General features: G+C 39.5%; 1 protein-coding gene across 1 annotated transcript in view; it reads left to right on the forward strand.

The window, feature by feature from the left end:
- The window catches only part of ADAM23 (ADAM metallopeptidase domain 23), a gene marked incomplete at its 5' end in the record, with an annotated part of 149,420 nt that overhangs the window by 52,958 nt on the left and 77,819 nt on the right, over positions 1 to 18,643 (forward strand). The window lies entirely within an intron of this gene.

The raw sequence follows: 18,643 nt of genomic DNA on the forward strand, positions 1-18,643 counted from the left end.
CCCATTTTTTAATTTGCTCTTTAGTTTCCAATACCCTAGGAGCTGTATCAGAGAAGAAATTGCTTCGGCATACGTCTGAGATTTTGTTGCCTTTGGATTCTTCTAGAATTTTTATGGTTTCCTGTCGTACATTTAAGTCCTTTATCCATTTTGAGTTTATTTTTGTGTATGGTGTAAGTTGGTGGTCTAGTTTCATTTTCTTGCATATATCTGTCCAATTTTCCCAACACCATTTATTGAAGAGACTATCTTGGAAGATCACTATTTTAAAGGCAGGACATCTCTTACACTTGGTTAGAGAAGACCTCAAGTCTTTATTCAAGGTTACTAAATATTGATTTACATCAAATACTAATAAATTTGGTTATTTCTTCTTCTGGCTATAACATTAAAAAGCAACAAATTAGTATGAGCCGGGCTGATAGGACAGGTGTATACTTAATTTGATGAAGTACTGCAGACTTGCCCTGCAGAAAGCCTGCCCGGTCTACTCTTAAGCAAAGCATGGTGCTCAGTAGAGTATTTAGATCCTATTCATTCGTGGGATGGACCAAGTGACTTTTTTCCCCTCCAGGCATAGTTATTCTCAGTATGTTGGGAAGCTAATTGCTTATTTTTATTGGATAATGATTTCAGAAGTATAAGATTAAATCTTATGAGGTGAAGCAGTATAAATTAGTTCCCTTGGGGTTGCATTAATTTGGTCAAGCTACTTTGATCTTCAGGGAAATGGAGTTTTCCTCTTCCAGTGCACTGTGTTGTCTGATGTTGTCATGGTGCTAATTTGAAAAGTTCGCTTAATTAAAAAGGAGAAGCATATTCACTTTCCAGAATTGTATTTATATTTATTTAAAGGTAAGGGTCATGCGATATACCAAGAGAGGGACTGGTACCTGTGGGATAAGAATGAAGTTTATGTGGATGATTTGTTTTTTATTAAAAATATATTTTTATGGATTTCAGAGAGCAAGGGAGAGGGATAACGAAAAACATCAATGATAAGAGAAAAATCATTGATTGGCTGCCTCCTTCAGGTTCCACACTAGGAATGGAGCCCACAACCCAGGTAGATGCCCTGACCAGGAAGTGAACCATGACCTCCTGTTTCATAGGTCGACGCTCAACCACTGAGCTACGCCGACCGGGCGGGGTGATTTCTTATAATAAATGAGATAAAAAGGCACTGTCTGAAGGTTGGTTGAGAGGAGATAGAGGTGAGAAAAGGAAGAGAGATGAAGGAATACATGGCCCATCAGCACCTGGAGCCATGCCTGACTCTAGGTAGAGGGCAGTCGGTACTTGTGTGATGAATAAATTAATCCTGTGGTGTGGTGAAAAATATGATTTAGGTTTATAGCATTCTGATTCTGCCACTTGGGAAAATCATAGAATTACTCTGAGCCCGAGTTTATTAAACTGTAGACTGAAACTGATGGGAGGCCTAACCAAGGTGCAGTATGTGAAAGAGATAGCCATGTATAATAGACACTTAACAGGTATAATAGACACTTCACCAAAGTGCACTTTCTATTTCCTGCCCATTAATAATCTTTTGCAAATATCCTGTCATAAGTTGATTCTGGTCTTGGCCTTTTTGATGGCTAGGGTAAGGGTTTCTAAGCAGTCTCTTATTTTCTATTCATGGAAGCACTTGATTGAAAACTATAGTAAGGTTCTATTTAAAAACCACTCAAAATTATCACAGTTCCACTTACACATTTATGTTTGCTGAACTATGTAAATTTTGACCTATTTTTTCCCCCATCTCCTAAAACCTATACCGGGCTATTTTTTAAAGGTCTTGTATTGTGAATTTTCATTTATATAAGGTTGCTGGGGACTGGATTGTTTTATATTAAGTGTGGTTTCCAGGTAACTAAAGCTTATTCCTTGATATAGTAAAGAGTCATTTTTGAAAGAATCCTTCTAAAATGGGTTAAATATTTTCCTGTTTGTTTGATAGAATATATATATTAGATATAATTTAACTTAAAAAAATATCCAAGGTTATTGTTTCGCCTGGTTGATCAGCTATATAATAGATCTCGTGTCTGTTTCCTTGCTGTAGGCTATAACTTTTGCTGTCAGGGAACCTGCCCTTTCAGCCCAGCTCTTACTATATTGTTGCTTCTTAATGTCGCAGAAAGAGAAATAACCAAAATTATTAGCATTTTATGCAAATCAAGGGTTAGTAACCTTGAATGAAGACTTGAGGTCCTCTCTAGCCAGTGTAAGAGATGTCCTGCCTTTAAAATAGTGGTTTCACAGACTCCAGAAGCCTTTTTGCCGTGAGTCCTTGATGCTGACCACATTTAAGAGGCTCGGGAATCTGAGGCCTGGAAATAAAGAGGTATTATTTTGTAACACAATACCTTTATAAAGGTAGCTATCCATTTGAGTAATACTTTGTACACTTTGCCCCTAAATATTTCAAATTATTTCAATAGTAAAGATTAAGTGAAAAGAAGAATGAGTATATCAGAAATTTGATGAGTCTTCTGGGACTGAGAATGTAGGTTTCGAGCTATTAAGTACCAAATGATTCCCATAAGGTTTCCTCTTCAGATGTTGGTAGAGCCATGTGACTTGCTGAGGAAGAAGGGACTATCAAACCTTCCAGTTATTGAATTTGCAAGTGGAATATATTTGCAAACTAAGGCTTCTCACAATGATGGTTTAGATCTGGTTTCCACTTTCAGAATTATCAGCAAAAGGATACAAATTTTCAAAGAAACAAGTGAAATGAAAGGAAGTGATGAAGGTCAGATGAGTATTTCTTCATAACAAGAGATGTTACTTGCTAAAAAAAGAAGTCCCAATAAAGTTGTGAAGAACATTATTTGTAATCATTAACTAGATTGTGTATTTGAGTGAAGAAAAATTAACATACTTCTACTTCTTCTTACCTTCTTCCTCCCCTGTGAAGTAATACTTTACATTGTCAAGGTTTATAACATTTGTATGTTGGTCAGTAACCACAGTTCCTACAATGAGCATCAGTTCTTAAGGGATTTCATGCCCATCCCGAGTCCTTTTACCGTGGTCTCTTCATTCTTCCTGGATTATTTGTATTTTGCTTGCCTGGAATTAATTGCAACGTATATTGTTCAAGATAGATTTTAGGGTATTATATTTCATGATTCTTGAATGCTTGAAAGTATTTGTTTATTATTCTTGTACTCGAAGAGTATATACTTGGCTGGATATGAAATTTTGGCATCATACTTCGCCCAGGACTTTATGGGGATTGTGTCGGGGTGTTGAGAATTGCTGTGAATGAGCTTGAGGCAACCTAGTTTTCCCTTTTTAGAGAGCTATTTCCAGGATTAAGGACACTATTTAGTGTTAATGGTGCTTTAAAAAGTTTTCCAGGAACATGGTTTGCCTTTTTGAACTGCAAATTCAAGTCTTTCTTTGATTTTATGTTGTGTTTTTGCCTGTTTTTTTCCTCTTCCATGTGTTTCTTTCTGTTCTTCAGGAATATCAACAATGCGTATATGCTACCTTCTGTGCCATCTCTGTCATTTTATCATTGATTCCTGTTTTTTTCTTTTTCCAACTTGATTTGCATCCTTGTAATGCTACCCCCCCGCCCCACCCGGAGCTTTGCTAGTTTCCTTTCTATCTTAGTGTATTCTTTTTATTATGTTTCTCTGAGCTCCTTTTAAAAAAGAGGTCATTTCTGTAATTTTTTTGAGGCCATTTGAGCAGTATTTATCTGATCATTTCCTCTGTTTCCTTGTGATGTGATATATATATCCTCCATCTCCCCGGCTTTCGTACTTCCTTCTTTTCTTCCTCAGTGTCTGTGCTCAAGTCCCCTGCTCATTACTTTTTAGTTCTGGCTCCATGCATGGAGCTAGCTGTTTGCTGAAGCACAGTGTGGGGAGAAGAGAGCATGACGCCTGGAAGGGAGGGATGAGCCAGGGTCCCACAGCTTGTTTGGGTTTGTTGCTTTCCTCATTCCTTGCAGTCAGTTACTCTCCTGTGGGGTCTGGAAGGGGTCTGTGGAAATTACTGCAGAGCTTCCTTTGAGCTTTGTGTGGTGAGCAGGTGTTGGCACTTTCACCTCCTTCACATCACCTCTGAAAGGTCCTTTGACCTGTTCATATTCTGGGGAGCTGGGTGTTAGCTCAGATTTCCCAGTATTTAGCTTCATAGTTTTTAAAAAATTAATCTATTTTTTATCCACCTGTTGTTATCTATGAAGAGTTTATATATGTCAGGAATGTGAATATGGAAAAATATCGATGATAGTCAAAGATGGAAAATGAGAGTCAGGGAAACATTTCCAGTCTTTGGAAATATTCGGCCATTATGCACAACTTCTCTTGGGTATGCTATAGTGGCAGTAGCCTTGGACTTATAGAAAGGATGACTTGGTAATGATGAGGGTCTAGTAGCTTCCACTGAGTTATCTGAAACTGGATTGAGATGATAGGGACTGAGGGTATTTAGATCATTCTTTCAATGACACCTGTGGTGAAATTTAGGCAACTTTAGAGAATGATGCAATATCTACAATCCAGATAAAAGAGTAAAGAAAACTGATATCCACATGGGTGTTATCTGAGGTTATGTGATAAAAAATTAGAATTAACTTTTAAAACAACCAGTTTAATATCCTTTTAAAGGATAAACAAGCTAATATTCCTTTCTAGTTAAGAATATAGAAAGGATCAGGCATGAGGCACAGAAAAAAGGAAGAAAGCTTGTTATGCTGTTACTTCACTCAGCCCTTTCTGATTTGGGATTGCAGCTTAATGTGGGTATTTAAATTATTAGTCTTCTCAATGGTATCCTCTGGTTTGAGATATTATTAGTCACCCAAAAGGGCTGTTAAATGTCATTACATTGCCACAGAATTTTAAACATTGTGTATAAAAATAGAGCAATTTATAATATTGATCTGACCTTCTGAGCATGCATGTGAAAACACTCTTAGAACAATCCAACTTTCAGAATTATCGGATGTTCTAAATGTCTAACAATGTAATACAGTTTTCTTGATGAAAAAACAAGAAGTCTGAAAAAGGTCTTACCTTGTTGAGCATATAACATAGACATGGCTTGTATTGTATAATGTGAGTCTACCTTGGTATAGTTGCAGCCAGCTCTTACTTGTCCTTAAACCCACTGTTGGTGGTGTCATCCACGAATTCCACCCTTCCTGTGTACAAATAAATCTTGTAAACAATGGGAGTATGTGGGAGTGAGATCGGGAAGACAGTTGTATGCATTAAGAATTACAAATGTTTGTAAGTGATTATGAAAACAACTGAGATTGGTCCAGCCATGGCGGTTTTGGTTATTGAAAACAAAAATTTCTTTTTTAAAAGTTAAAAGCCTTTAGATTATTCTAGTGAAGGGTATGAAATGGTATCACCTGCCATTTTTTTAAATCTTTACTCAAGCATATGTTTTTATTGATTTTAGAAAGAGAGGAAGAGAGAGAGAGAGAGAGAGAGAGAGAGAGAGAGAGAGAGAGAGAAACATCAATCAGTTGCCTCCTGTGTGTACTCTGACTGGGGGTCCAACCTGGAACCTGGGTATGTGCCCTGACAGGAAATCAAACCCACCACCTTTTGGTGCACGGGACAATGCTCCAACCAACTGCGCCACCCAGCCAAAGCTGCCATGTTGTTTGAAACCAGTTATTTGCGGTGACAGCGCTCTCTGTGAGGTTTAGTTAACCTTGCACCACCCACATTCTTCACTGTTTTAATATAATTCCACGGAAAATCAGTGTGTGGAAGGGCTAAGTTTGTCTCACCCCTTTAACCTTTTGTTTCTTTAACTCTGTAGTTTGAGAGCTAAATATTTTGAAAATAAAGTCACATGTAGCTCAAATCCTGTCAGGACTATTACATTTTGCTACATTTCTGTACTTTTCTTTTTCATATTTTGGTGTATCCCAATAACTTTTCCCTTTCTAAGTTTTACTCTTTTAATAGAAATGGGCTCCTGCATGAAACTATAGTCTAAAAATGGCCTAATAAGCCTACTATTTTAAGAGAAGGAGAAAGTTCTTTGTCTTTTGTTCTCTCTGTGCTTTTCACCTCCCACATATCCTTTAGAGTTTTCCCCCTCTGGTCTTGGTAGTGATACCTTTGCCATGCTAGATGCCTTTTCCTTGGTTCATTTCTGGCTCAGTTTGTCTCAAATTTTTAATGTCAGAATTGTACTGAGCTCTTCTGTTTCTATTAGTTATAGATGTTTTGGGTTCCTTTTCCTGTAATTCATTAAAATTATGAACTATACACATAAAAGAGTAGGAATATGTTTTTACAGTTCAAAGAATAATATAAATGTGGACATTCATATATACCCACCGTTCAGGTTGAGAAATAGAACATAATAACAAATTTTCAGAAGAAAGTAAAGAGGTGGAAGCATGTTTATTCCTTGTCTGCTATAGACGGAAAATGTGTTTAAGATTGTGAAGAGAATTAACAGTCCTTACAAGGGTCCAGCTGTTCGTGCTGTCTCACTGAGATTAGAATTAGGCTAAAATGAAAGGTTCAGAATATACAATGAAAACATTCAGTGCACTGTCACCCAGCATTCTCTTGTCTGATGATATAAGGAACAATCAGAAATGTCCTATTTTGGTCTGCCATTTTGAGAGCACCCAGTTTTTCTTTGCCTCGTTGACTCCTGATCCTTGAGGAGATACTCTAGCAGTATTCCCATGTCTTACTGTTTGTTATAGATTGTCCCATTAAGAAATCACACACACACACACCTTTCATAAAGTTCTAGGTAGGTGCTGAAATTATAATGAGGACTGCCCTTAGAGCAGCGGTTCTCAACCTGTGCGTTGCGACCCCTTTGGTGGTCAAACGACCCTTTCACCGGGGTCACCTAAGACCATCCTGCATATCGGATATTTACATTATGATTCATAACAGTAGCAACATTACAGTTATGAAGTAGCAACGAAAATAATTTTATGGTTGGGTCACAACATGAGGAACTATATTTAAAGGGCCAGAAGGTTGAGAACCACTGCCTTAGAGTAATCTTCCTCTCACGTCTGCTCCCATGCTCCATTCTTCTTTCAGCCATACATTCCTTGGGATTGGCTTTTGATATCACGGATACTTACCTGTGAGAGAGACAGAAAGTAGTCCGAGTCTTAAAGCTTTCTTCTTGCCTCTGCCAGTCCTGTCTGAGGCCCCACCCTGCTTACCTCCGGGCTAAGTTCTGCTGGGAGGACCCTCAGCTTCCCGTGGATTCCTCCGAGTGGAGTGTGATGTGCCAGCTTGTCTCATCTTTTGTTTCTTCTGAGTTTCCTGGATTATTGACTCATCATCAACAAAACTGCATTAGAATGCCCCCTCTGTGTAGGCAACAAAACCGAGAACATAGTACCTGCCTTTATGTGGGATGGTAGTTTGGAGAATCTCATTTTCTTATCTGATGTTTACCTGCTGATAGGACCTCTAGCCTCCACATATATTTCAACTGCTGGTTATTTTCTTATCTAGAGTTTTGACTCTACCAGACTACTAGGTTCTGAATTTTTCTCTGAATGTAGTCCACTTTATTTTTCCACCCTTATTGCAAGTTACTCGCCTTGGTATGGCTTTCTTGGATATGAATTAATTCACATATGAAGGATTTTTCTCCTTCCCCATCATCTCCAATCCTACCCACTAATGATCCTGGCACTTACTATTGATACTCAGTGAATTTGCCATTATAGATCACATGTAATTATTACAGTTTCCACCAGGGTTCTAAAAATATCTGGTTTTAAGATGAAACTAAAAATAGTTTCTCTAAAAGGACCTAAATAGATTAGTTTCTCCTTTTTTTCTGTGTCAGTCTCCCTGGGATTTGGCTGCTTTTAAAGTCTTACAAAAGTTTTGCTTTGGTCCAAACAGTGAGAGGCATTTTAATGGTGAATGGATAAGATTGTCTACATGGGCTTAACATTTATAGACAATTTAATGAAAGTTATCTGGCTGGAGGAAAAGCTCATTTATAGAAACCGTCTTAAAAATCTGACTTATAAATCTGCTTTTTTCTACCACCATTGATTTGATTACTGGGACATCATATACATTAAAATAGAAGGAAGGTGTCTGCCTATAAATTATTTTAAAAGAATTTTAAATACATTTAGAAAATAAAATACGAATACTTAATGATGTGAGTAGCGTTTAAAAGATGAAAATTCAATTGTTGTATTACACAAAATGTCCAGGTTGTATAATTAGACTGGAATAGATGAAGTTGGTAACCTGTAATCATTGTTTTATACATGGTTTTCAAAGTGATATCACATCTCATGAAATTTGCTTAGCATAAGCTACTTATCATAAGTACTTATTTTTCTGTTACCCTTGGTTTTTCGTATCTTTATGATAAAGCATGTTAGTATGACTTTATTTATTTATTTTTTTAAATATATCCTGGGACCTTTCAGTCCGCAGGCCGACGCTCTATCCACTGAGCCAAACCGGTTTCGGCTGACTTTAAATTTTGGAATAGTTTTAGTTACAATGAAGTAGTGGTTTTGTAGTTGGGTTGTCTGATTTTCAACCCACCACTTAAATAAGTTGGTATTAACACAAATGTGGCTTTAGCAGACCTTGATCATTAGCTCTTAGATTAGTTTCTTTGAAAATGTTTTCTGTTCTTTATTAACCTAATGTGTAGAAAGAGCTTATTACTTCACACCTTAGAATTGAGGTGTTCTCTTTTGGTTGAGGTACAGAGAAGTACGTAGAATTGGAAAAACCTTATAAAGCAGCTCTGTACAGTATGTATGGAGCCATGAATGGAACTGTTCTTTCAGCACCATCTGGAAGGGGTCGACCTGAAGTCCCAGCATACTGGCCCAGTATACGGACAGTTGATTATTTGACAAAGCCTGTAGCAAATGGATGAGATGTGTGCAGGAATAGCCCTCAAGTTCCAGCTTAGCACGGGTATGTTTTTAGGGTAGGATATGATGGCAGTCATGCTCACATTCACCGTGCTAGAGTTGGAAGTTTCTTTAGAGATCCTATAATCTAGTGTTCTTAGTAGGAAGAATACTTGCTCCACCATCTCAGAGATGGTCAGTGCCAGAGAAAGGCTAGGAATTGGATCTCTTGATTCCTGTTTACCCACTTATTCATTAATTTATGTTAATTCATTCACCAAACAAATAGCTCTGGCTGCCTGCTTAGTTCAGGCATTCATCCGTGACTGAGGCTGTAACAGTGAGCAAAACGAAAAAGGCCCACTTAGCGCTTCGATAAACCACATCGAATCTGCAATGCACACTGGTGGGAAGAGATCCCCTTTCCAGAGAAGCTCAAGATGAATGGTAGTTTTTTCCAATAAATTCTGTCATTTTCAAAAGTCTGTTAGCTTATTATTATTTTGAAGTGGTACATAATTTGGAAGAATGAAAAATTCTCTTTGGTTGGACAAATTAGCCTTTAGGCACATTATGACTTTTTTTTTTAAAACAATCAAAGGCTCAGAGAATAATTTTCTAATAACTGTGCTCAAAAGGTGGGATAAGTTTGAAGATCGTTTTTCTAAATGGTGATTTTAAAAAAATGGGTGCCATTTTGTATGATAATCATTCTGTACTTGCTTGAAAAAATTAAAAAGTTCTTTTTCTTCCTCCTCCTTTTTTTTGCTATGTTGTGCTCTTACCTGCCATATTGGTTTGATATGTTTCTAATTGCTACATTGGGATAATTTCTTCATCATTTCTAATATTTAGGATGACTATGGTTATCTCTAAATGTGCCTGTGTTATATGTGTGAAGGGCTCCATAATTGCACAGCGTTGTCTTTGCTTAGTACAGAGAAACCTTAGAGCAGTGACAACTTCAAGCGCCTCTTCCTTTATAGGGCTGTGCAGGCTTGTCTTTAGTCTGTCGTCTCCTGAGACTTGCTCTGCAGAGGATTTGGGTCTCAGTTCAGCCAGGAGATACCACGCATGCTCAGATTGTGGCAGCAGGAGACAAAGGGTTAGCCACCTAGGTAAGGTAAAAAGACAGGAAAAGAGCACACAAAAAACAATTGTGGTTGCTTTATACAAATCTTAACTCTTTATTAAGACAGCATAAAATTGCAAAGTTTGTACTAGCATTTGCATAACAAGTTTTAGGACAGACATCTCTGATTTACAATAAAGATATTTAAGCAAATGGAAATATTGAAGTAAAAAGCGAAGCAATCTTGAATCTTTGTTCATCTTTCCTTTGACTCTCCTTTGCTGCATTGTTTTTCTCCCATTCCGTCTTCAGCCATTAATTGAATGAGTGAAGGAAAGTTAAAGCTACAGGTTTTCACATGTGGAAAGGCCTTTTCTTGGTGTCTTAGCTGGGCTCTGGCCATCGTCTCCTGCTGCTAGCATTAATTACTTTGCAGATGGCTCTAATTGACCCGCTAAAAGAACGAGTCTGTTCAGCCCTTCCCAGGCCTTCAAGTCTGGGCAGTTTCTGAGGACAGAAATGTACTACTTGCTCTCAGCTCTTATAAAGGGAAGAGCTGTGTTCGGCCTTCCAAGTTCTGAGTCCTGGCCGTAGAGTGCCCTTTGCTTTCAAAGTTCCAACTCCTTGCTTAAACCCATGTTCTGTCCGGTCCCAAATCTGGCTCTGACACTGTCTCCCCTGTGACTGATGCCCTGGCCACACTGGACTTCTAGCTGCTCCTGTGTGGTTCCTGCCTCATGTGCTTGCACACCCTGATCCCTGTCCATGTGACCTGCTCTGTCCTGCCCATATGTTCCTGTCCATATTTTATTATCAACCTGTCCTGCCTGCTTTCTTTTTAAAAAGTTCCCAATCATCTTAGTGGAAATTAATATCCCCTTTAGGACCCCTTGAAGCTTTGTTACAATATTAGGTGTTTGCTGCCTTGTCTTATTTTAATTAGAACATTATAACCACCTTGAGGCTAAGGACTGTCTTTTGTTTCTCCTCTGTCCTCACCCAGACTTCCTTCTGGCGTTCAGGGAATGTTGGTCTTATTGAGTTGAGGGGGCAGAGATGGCCAGGCCGGGCCACTACTCTCTGTGTGGTTGGTCGGTGGTGGTATTGTCAGCGTCTGGACTCATTTCCTTTCCTGGACCTGGAATTAGTCAATTCCCTTCCTGTTTCTCTTCCTTTAAAAAAGCATAACTTGTAGTTTTTTTTTACTTTAACAGGTAAAAAATTCATTGTTAAAACCTTAGGAATCATGGGTCAACAAAAGAAAACAAAAACCATTGACATTTTTACAGGAAGCAGTAGCCCACTATTATATCTGTGTGTATATCTCTGCAGATGTTTTTCTATATGTGAACACACATATATAAACATAATTTTAAAAAGTTACCAAGCATAATGTAATATTTCCTCACTTGTTTTTTATTTTTCACTGAATGATGTTGTGAACATCTTTCCCATCTTTCCAAGTGTCTGTGAAAACATAGAAACCTACTCACATCTACATCACTTGAAGAGAATAGCTGTGTGCGTGCATGCGGTGTTTGTTCTTGTTTAATTATTTCCCCAGGAAATCTTTATAAGTAGCACTTATAAGATTATAAAAACTTGCGGATTTAGAGAGCAAACACGCTTTCAGGGCTTTTGATGGCTGTTGCTAAATTGCCCTCTGGAAAGGCATATTACATTAATTCATGTTCCCAATAGTGAGTAAGCGTGGAGTGCCTGTTTTCCTCTGTTCTTGCCAGCTCTGGCTAATATCATTCATGTTTACTTTCTAAGCTGATGGGGGAAAGTGGTCCCTCATGGCTATTTTAACTCACAGGCCTTTTATTACTAATATAATTGTAGAATTGCATATGATTGATCACCATTAGTATTTTTTTTTCTTTTCTGTGAATTGCATTGTGTACTAGAACATTATATTTTGTGAATCACCTGCCATGTTCTTTGCCCTCTTTCTGTTGGGTGGTTTGCTTTTACTTGTTTTTGGCTCCTTGTGTTAAAGATAGCAACTCTTTGTTTTTCATATTCGGTATTTTGTAAGTGTTTTGTTCTCTGTTTGTCTGGAAAATTTGTTTATGGTATTTTTTAACTTAGGAAAATTTAAGAAATTTTCATAGTCATTTAAAAAATTATTTCTAGGTTTAATGTCAGGCTTAAAATAGTGTCTCCTTAACATGCAGCTGTATTTTTATAGTAAATGTATGGCTTTACTTTTAAACATACATTCCTTTAATGACTATATCATTATTTGGTGTAAGATTTGATGTAAGGATCTAATTTTCCTAAAATGTTTAGTCAGATCTTCCAAACCTATTTATCCTCTATTTACTCTCTTCTCTACCAATTTAAAATGCCATTGTTTCTGCATTTTACATTTTGTGAACTAAATGGCGGACTAGGAAACAGAAGCATGGCAAGAATGAGACTTTTTTTTTTTAAATTTTATTATTTATTACAAAGGATATTACATATGTGTCCATTTTTTCCCCCCGCCCAAGACAGTCCCCTAGCCTCCCCCATCCCCCAGTGTCTTATGTCCATTGGTTATGCTTATATGCATGCATACAAGTCCTTTGGTTGATCTCTTACCCCCCTACCTCCCGCCCAAGAATGAGACTTTTAACAACACTCTGGAGAGCAGGCGCCCATTGTACAGGAACACACGTAGGGCAGGGAACATAGCCTTTGTATTTAGACCCTCCTCCAGTTCCTCATTGGCTGAGGACTCTTTGATCACCTATTTCCTAATAGGTTGCCTAGGTCTTGCTGTCTCCCATTGGGTTATTTAAAAAAACGGGCTGGAGCCTTCTCTAGTTGCCTCCACCTCCCTTTGTCTAGGGAAATCTTCCTAGGACGTGTGCTATCAGCCACACATAAAGCTCTCATCCTCTCTCCCCACCCCCACATCCTGTTTGCTCTGGGGAAATACAGCAGCCACCTGGCCAAGTGCTCTTTCTTTTCTATGAAGATAAATCAGAGGCATATTTCTTCAGCTTGAATCTCTTCTCAACTCTCTGTTCTGCCCTCTGGGCTGTCTCATCAGACCTTGCTCACTGTATCTTGGTTACTGTCACGGTATATAAGGTCCTATTGCCACTCTTCTTTTTAAAAAAAATGTTTGGGTAGTTATTCTTTAAGGTGAACTTTAGAATAATTTTGTTAAGTTAAAAAACTTTCTGGCCGTAACCGGTTTGGCTCAGTGGATGGAGTGTCGGCCTGCGGACAGAAGGGTCCCAGGTTCGATTCCAGTCAAGGGCATGTACCTGGGTTGCGGGCACATCCCCAGTAGGAGCTGTGCAGTAGGCAGCTGATCGGTGTTTCTCTCTCATCGATGTTTCTGACTCTCTGTCTCTCTCCCTTCCTCTCTGTAAAAAATCAATAAAATATATTTAAAAAACAAAACAAAACTTTCTGAAGTCTTGTTTGGGATTAGATTCAATTTATAGAGTGTATGTATACCCATACATGTGTACATGTATGTATAAATATATGTATAAATATTCACATACATCATACATATGTAAAATTTGCTGCCATTGTTGTCATTGTTAGCAGAAACTTTCCCCCAGAGATTATTCCTACATTGTTTTACAGTGCACATAGAAATATATTTTATTTTTGCATGTTTATCTTATAACCATTCATGTACACCTGGGAAAAATGGATGCTGTATAAACAAATGTGCACTTTTTCTATATGTACTAAAAATGGTAGAAGCAGGGAGTTCTTGCTCTAGGATGTGGTAAGAACTGGACTTAGAGGAAAGTCATTTCTCTGGAAAAGATCATTAGAAGGCAAGCTTGATAGTAATGGATTTATATCCATTCCCTACAATTTCACTGTGTGTGATGCCTGGTTTCATACTTGTATAACTAAATATTGGGCAGATCAGAACGTAACCTAGATTAGCAATATTCGACAAACTGTAATATAATTGTTGAAGCGTTTCAGTTATGTATAACTGTGTTCAAAAAGCGTGTCACCTTTATTTGGATGCAGTTCTCTTTGTGTTTAAAATTTTTTGTTTCATGACATATGGGGTTGTAAAACCACATATGTGAGAATAACTATAATTGTATCGTAGAGGAATTTCAAAATTACTAGCCCACTTTCAGAGATCCTGGCAGTCATGTGTTCTAATTTGAAAGTCGGAGAAGAGAAATGAAACATCTTTCTTTTTTATTTAATGAAGGGCGCTTCTATTGGTGCTACCTTCTCAAGGGAATTCTGAATTGGCGAATCAAGCTAGCTTGAGTCCGGGTGCTCAGCTGTTATATCACCTCAAGTTTATCCCTTTTCTCCCTCCTAACTTCTTCTTTCTCTACTTCTCTTTCTATTAATTTGCAGCCTGCCTATGTTTCTTGTTGTTAATATACTAGAGTGTTCTTGACTGTATTATGGTGCGTGGGACCGTCAGCTATGAGGTGCAGGAGTGCCTACTCATTAAAATGCTGCTGCAACCTCTTATGTGGTTTAGGAACTCATTAAATTCCCACTGTGACCCTTCAAGAAGCTTACACCCCGCCACCTCCATCCTGCTTGTGCTAGTCATGTTCTCCACCTGCAGCTCTGTGCCTATGAGGGGTGCCCACATTCCCCAGCCCTGGCCTAGCAGGCCACCTTTGTTTGACCTAACGCAAAGCCTCAATTCAACCGATAATTACTTGCATCCACTTAACATATTTTTACACCCTTAAGTCCCAACCTTTTCATACCTACAATATTTTAACACAGCTTAAAAGTCTCTCTGTATTGTACCCAAAGGAGTATATATCTTCTAGTTGAAACAACTTTTGGTATAAAAATGTTTTTAGGTGGGATGAAATCAAACTTAAAACTTGAGAAAAGTGATTGAAAAATCATTTTACTTTTAAGTCTGTTGTTTTAAAAAAGGAAAGCAGTGTAAGGGCAGAAGGATTATTGTAAGGCTACAGTCTTATGTGTGTATGAATGTGCCGAGTTTAAATTCTGTGTCTCTCTTCACTGCATTTTATAGTATTGGATAAATTAAAAATATTTATGTTTAATAAAAGGAAAAGAGAGAAGCCTGTAGTGCAGAGGTCCTCTAACTTTTTAAACAGGGGCCAGTTCACTGTCCCTCAGATATTCCACACATGCACACTGCAGGCCCTGGACGAGTCGGCTGCTAAGCAGGACAGGCAGCGGCAGCAAAAACACCCGGCGGGCTGGATAAATGTTTTCTGCGGCTGCATGTGGCCCGCGGGCCGTAGTTTGAGGATGCCTGCTGTAGTGTAATGAGGGAGTGGGCACAGTACTTCGTTGTACAATGTTCTTTATGCTTGAAGCTCCATGAAGTTGAGAATATTCACCGTGACCAGCATTTGTTGTCATTAAATATGAAAGTGAGACCTGGTGGGGAGGGTGGCAGCAGACTTCTTGGGTGAATCTGTTAAGGGCCATTTGGGATGATCAGGGCTCTCAATACTGGGAAGTTAAACACTGTCAGACAGAGGGTAATCAGATGAGAGCATTAGGAAAGTGGATATTAGCAGCATCCCTTTCTTTCTACACATAATTTTTCATTCTTTGTTCACATAACTATTGACTTCTGTTCCAATTCCAGTTTGAACACATATGGAAACTAATTTATGTGTTTCACCAGTGTGGCTTGAATTAGGATATTTGTGCTACTGTTCACTTCAGAACAAAGGCATTTGTGTTACACGGCATGGCAGGTCAAGACCTGACAAGTCCAGGTTGCTAGAGTGACCATGGACTCACAGCTTCCCAGCTTCCACATCTTCCACTGCTCATTCTTCTCCCAACAGCTACCCACTGATATTATGTGCTGAGAAAGAGAAACTGAGGTGCCTATGCAAGACTGTCTTAAAATGGTGGCATGTAAAACAATTACAGAACCCAAAACAACGGGCAGAGGAGACATACTCACACACTGCTTGCTTAGTAGCATCTCACCTTTAGTGTGTTTTTCACCCATAGACTTGCCTGACCTCTCATGTAGAACTTGATGTGTGTACCTTAAATTTGACCTTTATGTAACCACTAGAGGCCTAGTGCACAAAATTCGTGCAAGCCTGGCCTGCACCCTCTCCAATCCAGGACCCCTTGGGGGACATCCCTCTCGTAATCCAGGACCACTGGCTCCTAACCACTCACCTGGCTGCCTACCTGATCGCCCCTAACCACTCTGCCTGCCTGCCTAGTTGCCCCTAACCGCTCTCCCCTGCCGACCTGATCCCCCCTAACCACTCTCCCCTGCCAACCTGATTACACCTAACTGCTCTCCTTTGCCAGCCTGATTGCCCCTAACCACCTCTGCCTTGGCCCCCACCACCGTGGCTTTGTCCAGAAGGATGTCCGGTCTAATTAGCATATTACCCCTTTATTAGTATAGATGTGCCCCACTTTCCCCAGAACAGTCCTTCCTGATGCATGTCTGTAGTCCTAGCATAATTATTAATATACCTCTTTTTCCTCCCAGAAATGGCCTGATTCAGATAAATGATGTAGCATCCAGTTGGTAAGGCTTGGTGCTTGCTGCTCTTCTAGGTTTTCCGTAGCTCTGCTGGTGAGGGAAAGCCTGCCCTGCTGGCTTCTAGGTCCCTTCAGAAGAACTTGTTCTGCTCCCAGCTATCTACTCCATGTCCTCATCAGAGATGCAGCCCGAGAGCTCAACCTGCTCATTTCGGAACTGGACGTTCTAGAGCAGCCGTGGGCAGACTACGGCCCATTTGAAATGAATAAAACTATTGAAAAAAAAGACCGTACCCTTTTATGTAATGATGTTTATTTTGAATTTATATTAGTTCACATAAACACTCCATCCATGCTTTTGTTCCGGCCCTCCGGTCCTCAAGTCAAAAAGTTTGCCCACCCCTGTCTAGAGACTGGTAGTTCACTATGTTTTACAGGGAAGTGAATGACTTTTCACTCGTGGAGAACAGCTGGTTTACCTGGGGCCCAGTGTCTGCCTTTCCTAGGAGTCTTCCTCATCGCCCCAGGCCCTGTTTCCTATGCTCTCTCATTCTGAACAACATGCTTGATTATCCCACTCACAAGCTCTCACGACAAGGTTACCTAAAAGAAAGCATGTGGTTCATTCTTTAGAGTAAGGGATTCAAGTTATTTTCCAAAACGCTAGAAACCATTCACCCTTCATGGTGCGGGCCTGACATCTAGATGTTGGTCAATGTTTGCTCACACAGCAAATGTTGATTGGGGTTACCGTGTGCTAGGCATCATGCAGGTGCTAAGGATGCTACAGTGAGTGAAAGAAAGTTTTAAGGGAGGGATAGCTGTGGTCAGCCAGGAGGAAAGGATGGAGCAAACGGGGCTGTGTGCTATTTATAGGAAGTGGGAAGGTCGAGTAATGGGCTATGGGAGCCTACGGTGTCATTTTATGTCTATCTCAGTGTCTGTTACAGGCTCCTAGAAAAGGAGCTATTTTTCTCCTTTAATATTCCCCAAAGCAGTCAATACTAGAAAGAAGTGTGTAACTTGGGGGAGTGGGGTGGAGGGAGAGGCCCTTTAAAATGGAAAAATAGAATAATTAAAGTGACCTTTATCAGATCTGGCAGTTAATGGTTAGAAAACCATCTGCCTTTGTAATTACAAGCAAAAGTAGCAGTCCAAAAGAACTTTTATTTGCCACCTTTAGACATGCGCCAGTGACTGTGTGGTTGAGAATTTTGAAAATAATGAATTACCTGTAGAGAGAGGTAATTAGAATGCAGTTAGCGCAACCTCTCTGTCTCCTGGTGAGACAGGAAGTGTTCCTCAGAGAAATGTTATTATCAACAGCCCTGTTTATGTATATTCCCGGTGCTGCTAGCTGACTTCATTAACTAGATATGAAAGAAGTTTCTGCACCCTGTCAGGTACTCCCAAGAACAGAGTATAGAATTGTTATTTTGACTATTGTTTAGATTTTAAAAGGGAATGAGTATGTGCCATGTAGAATCATCAAGAGGTACACATGTTTAATTAGTCATTCCATTAGAAAAACCTGTGCAGGGCACAGGCATGTGCTTTATTTCTGTGTAGTGAAGGCTGCCCTTTAGCTCATGTAGGAAAAGAAACCATGCCAGCTGCGCGGTGCGACTCCCAGGAACTCTGCTGACTGGCTCCAGCCCTCCTCCAGCCTCCTCATTCACTCATTTTAGAACTGCAGAATCCTGAGTCCTATCCTATGTTGGTTCAAGAAGTAGTGTCAAGAGTTCCTAACAAGAAAACCTACAGTTAGGTAGACACAGAAAACAGACTGTCCGAGCAGGAAGGGTCTTGAGGGCTCATCTGCTCCACCCTTCCTTTTGCAGGAGAGGAAATGGAGGCCTACGTTTAAGACACACATCTGACTCATAGCAGGACCTACTGTTGTCCTTCAGTTACCCATAGGACTGTATAAGTTAATACCCCTACAGTCCTTAGAACTGTGCCTAGGACATAGTAAGTGCTCAGTAAACTCGAGTTATCACTTGTTGTTACTTCTAATGGCAGAATTCAAATGAGAATCCAAATGCCCTAACGCAGCCCAGTGTTCTTTCATATTGTGCATGTCCCACGTTGTATACAGAGAAAGGTGTTTGAAGAAGTTGAGTTAAAATCAAGAGTGACGGCCTCAATGCCATTGCTGAGCGCATGCTCCATGCTGAGCTCTGGGCTAAGCACTGCATATGTGTTTTCATTGAATCCTCACCGTATCCTGTGAGATTCAC

Source organism: Myotis davidii, unplaced genomic scaffold, assembly GCF_000327345.1.
Source record: "Myotis davidii unplaced genomic scaffold, ASM32734v1 scaffold394, whole genome shotgun sequence".
NCBI classification, from domain to species: Eukaryota; Metazoa; Chordata; class Mammalia; order Chiroptera; family Vespertilionidae; genus Myotis; species Myotis davidii.